General features: G+C 17.5%; 1 protein-coding gene across 1 annotated transcript in view; it reads right to left on the bottom strand.

Annotated features, from left to right (window-relative positions):
- LOC102677144 (UTP--glucose-1-phosphate uridylyltransferase) overlaps nt 1-4,697 on the bottom strand; it is a 23,152-nt gene that overhangs the window by 13,963 nt on the left and 4,492 nt on the right. The gene's annotated exons all lie outside the window — the stretch shown is intronic.

Genomic DNA, 4,697 nt, shown 5'->3' with positions numbered 1-4,697 from the left:
TAAATATTTTTTAAATATATTTAATTAATGATATTAAAATTATTGACAATAATATTCATTCAGAATATTATTACAGAAATAAAAATTACTTACATATAATAACATATATATATTAAATGCAAATAATATAATTATAATATTTTATATATATTTGAAATATTGTAAATTGGAAAATATTTTTTTATTTTAATTAAATAATAAAATATAAAAATATTAATATTGTTATCACATTACAAATTAGAAGTAAAAAAAAAAAATAAAAATATTTATTATGCACATTTGTATATATAATTTATTAAAAAAAATTTTTATTCATTAAATAAAAATTTTAATTTAAAAATCATAAATTCAATGTCTTTGAAAATTTTGCAAATTATAAAAAGAATGTTTATTTATTATTGAAATTATATTACTAAAATTATTAATAAGTTTTCATACATTCTATTTTCTGTTTCAATAAATAAAAAAAAGTCGTACATAATTATTTTTAAAATAATTTGGAAAAGCATTTGAATTTAATGAATTTTTTCTCATAAATTCAGACAAATAGTTTAATATAAATGATTAGGAAAAAAACAAAAACAAAATTTTATTTCACATTAAAATAATTTATTAATTTATACTTACGTATTTTTAAAAAATACTTAGATAAATAAATAATTAATAATACTTAGATAAATACTTAGATAAAGAAATAAAGAATAGACAGAATTTTTAAAATACCTAATTTTCTTATTGCAATGTTATCAATTTTGCGTTTGATATATATAATGATCTTTTTTTTCTTTTTATTATTAATGCATATAATTCATTTAGATCAAAATATTTAGTAATCTCTTTTTAATAAAAGAAGATTTTTTTAAAAACATATTTATACTTCAATTAAATCAATAGAATAAAATATAAATAATAGAAACTAAAAGTCATAAGATTAAAATAATTATAAACATTCATAAATTAATATATTATAAATATATTTTTATATTGAAATATTTTAATTTAATTTAATGAGAACAAAAAAAAATACAATTATTCATGAAATGTTGAAAATTCAATTTTATACATTATAAAATTAAATAATTTCTTTGCAGAGATAATATGGAATAAAAGAATAATAATTTTATAAATTTTCTTATTTTTATTAATGCGAAAACAACTATTGTAATTAAGAAGAATAACATTTACGGAAATATTCTGTCTCAATATTTTTGATCACGTTGAAAGTATTTAAATAACAGTTCAATTACAATTTTTACTAACATTAATTATTTTTTGTTTTCTTATACAAAACAACAGGTGAGGTAGAAAATTTATGAAATAACGATGTTTCATATGTACACGTGAAAATTTAATCATATTAATTATAATATATAAATTATACACGTGTCATTTTACAATATTTATTTTAATATTCTATCGTATAAATGTCGGTACACAATGAAAAGTCATTAAGTACCAATACCAAGAAGTACCTATTTTTTTTCCTTTTTTTTTTTTAAATCTTATGTAGCATAAAGGAAAATATAGAATTATTTACAAAAAATATAACAAGATTGATAGTACTTTTTTTTGCATACTAAAATATCATATTTATTACGTATGAAAATATTATGAAACATTTGAGTTTTTAAATATGCACGAATATTCAAATTGTAATTCACTGTGCTGCAATTAAAAATAAAATGAAATCTTTCCCAATAAATTATTTAATCATTTATTAATCATTCCATTATTATATAACAAGAATGTAAAACATTATAAGAGCAATGATTAAAAGTGAAATGAATCAAATTTTAAAAAATTTTTTTTTTAACAATTTAGAAATCATGATAATGAAAAACTATTTAAAAACTCATTTGAAAAAAATAATTTTGTTTTCTACAACAGTATTTGGGAAAGCAATATGAAATTTTATAAAAATGATGTGTATTTTTTATTAAAAAAAAAAAAAATAATTGAACTATTGACATAAAAATATAGAAAAATTTACTTCCGTAGTAATCGGAATATATTATTATAAAAAGGTATACGAATAAAAAAAAGTAAACAACCATATAAGTACTTAACACGTGTACTTGTATACACGTAAGAAAATTTTTTTTTTCATATATAGAAATTACGCAAAAATTAAATTTCTGTTTTAAATTCTCGTCTTTTTTGAGCAAGATAGTTTCATTTTAATATCTTTTATGCGAGTGACAGAAAAATTCGAAGAAATATCTTTTGTAAAATTCATTTAAATAAATTGTAAAAATATTCCACTTGATTATTAATGAACTACGCACATTCATACAGACTAGACGAATTTTAATAATACGGATATCTATACGGATTATTTTAAACTGAAATGATTTAAATAATTGAAAATCGAAAGATGACGAAGAATGTTAAAAATTTTTTTCTTTTCTATTTTTTTTTCTCTTTAATATGAATGCATAAGAAGAAAAGGGCATTTGCGTGCATTGTCATTACATTATGAGATCAAAATTATAGCCATTTTTTTTTGTAGGTATATACTTTTTTAAAAATATATATCGTTAATTTTTAAAATTATCTTAATACTAAATTAGAAGAAAAAGAAAAACGAATGCATGGTCGAATATCGAAAACATAACAAAAAAAAAGAAACGCGCTACAAAAAATATATAAAATTATTTAAAATAAGAGAAAAAAGATTACATTATTTCTAATTTTTTAACAATTGATACAATGAATATTTGTACATCTATTTCTATTAAAAAAAAAATTGTTTATCAATTATACATAGTCTATCAGAGAAATACAATTTAAAGAAATATTTTGAATATATGTTTGCAATATTATTATAATTATAGAAAATAATGGTTGCATGTTTTAAATTTAATGTTTCGTAAAATTACTTTCAAAAAATCTTTTTTCTTAATATCACTCACACAATCATGACGCATATCATTTTTAATAAAATACATTTTTTAATCATTTTTTCATCTTTATCTTTTTTTATCGTTTCATTTAATAATAATGAATATCTTCGCAATATTGTATCAGTTTTACATGTCTCATTTCCTTATGAGAAGATATTAATTTTAATTTTAAATTAAAAATTTTAATAAAACTATTTAAAATAATAAATTTTTTTAATTTCTATTTCTTTTTTATCAAACATACGTATGTTAATAATAAGATTAAAAGAAAAATATTTTATAATCATTTAAATGATTCTATTTTAATAATATTTTATTTTTACAAATTTATTATTGATTTATAAAAATTGCATAATATCATAGAAACAGAATTACATTAACGTATTAGATGCATATACAAGTACATTACATGATTCTGTATATGTATGTTTTCCAAAGGATTATTATGAATATTTAGCATTTCGCTTTTTATAATCATTTATTTATAAAATTTTATAAACATAAAACAAGTACTTTTTGTTATATTTTAATAAAAAAAATTTTAATCATTAAACATATGAACTCCATAAAACTCAATTCTATTATTTTAACGCACTTAAAGATATCTAGATGAAAGTAAATAATTCAATTATTTTTTAAATTTAGTTAAAATTTAATTAAAAATACATATTTAAATATTATATTAATGAAAATTACTCAAATTGTAATTAATTTATCAAAATATAATTAATCAGAAATTATAAAAAAAATATACATAGCATTAGAATTTCATGATATGAATATATATGTATATTCTTAAAATATTATCTTTTTTTATTAGATTATATTATTCTTCACTACTGATAAATAATTATTCATTATTTCATGTAGTTTTTAGTTATAATTATGTAATAAAAAAGAATGATTATCTATTTTTGTTTTATTATACAGAGTAGTTTAAATAAAATTTTAAAACTTATTTTCTCAGGAATCAAAGAAAATATTAATTTTTCTTTTTTTATTTAAATGAAGAAAGACATGCATTATTTTAATAGGAGAAAGCTTCAAATTTAAAGATTTTAGAAAAAGGACTTAAAATTAAATCAATTTTCATTGATTTTTGAGAAAACAAATTGTAAAATTTTATTTGACCCATCCTGTATATATATGCATATTTCAAAATAATGTTGCAAAATATAACAATGTAACATAATCATATAACAATGTAACATTTTATTATAAATTTAATTTAATATATATAAATCTATTTCAAATGAATTTATTTTTTACATTAAAAAAAGAAGTACTTTTTTTTATATTAATTATTTTAATATTTGTAATAAATTTATCATATTTTATTCTTCTTTTGAAATACTTAAATCCATAACAAAAACAATATATTCTTATTGTCATCAAAGTTTTACTATAAAATATATATTAAACGCGATTTCTTAAAAATTGTTAAATATAATTATTATGCAGTCACACTGGGTTATAAGCACTCTTCATAAAATTTATACTACATATAATGCATAAATAATTAATCTCAAATTTTGGTTTCCAAAAGATTAAATGTACGTGTATATGCTATGAAAATTAAACGAACATGTACAGTACAGCATGCATATGAATGTATGTGTCAAGTCATGTGCATGTGTACTTGTTCATAAAATATCACATTAACTTAATACAAACAATATGAGTGAATTAAATAATAAGAATATATTTACGAAACCAGCCTTATAGTTGAATTAAATCCATAATAAGTATATTAATCGCAATCGTTACAGCACTTCCTGATCAGGTACTTAACAT

The sequence above is a fragment of the Apis dorsata genome, unplaced genomic scaffold (assembly GCF_000469605.1).
Source record: "Apis dorsata unplaced genomic scaffold, Apis dorsata 1.3 scaffold_41, whole genome shotgun sequence".
NCBI lineage: Eukaryota > Metazoa > Arthropoda > Insecta > Hymenoptera > Apidae > Apis > Apis dorsata.
Note: the sequence above shows the minus strand (reverse complement) of the source record. Positions and strands in the feature narration are given on the sequence as shown.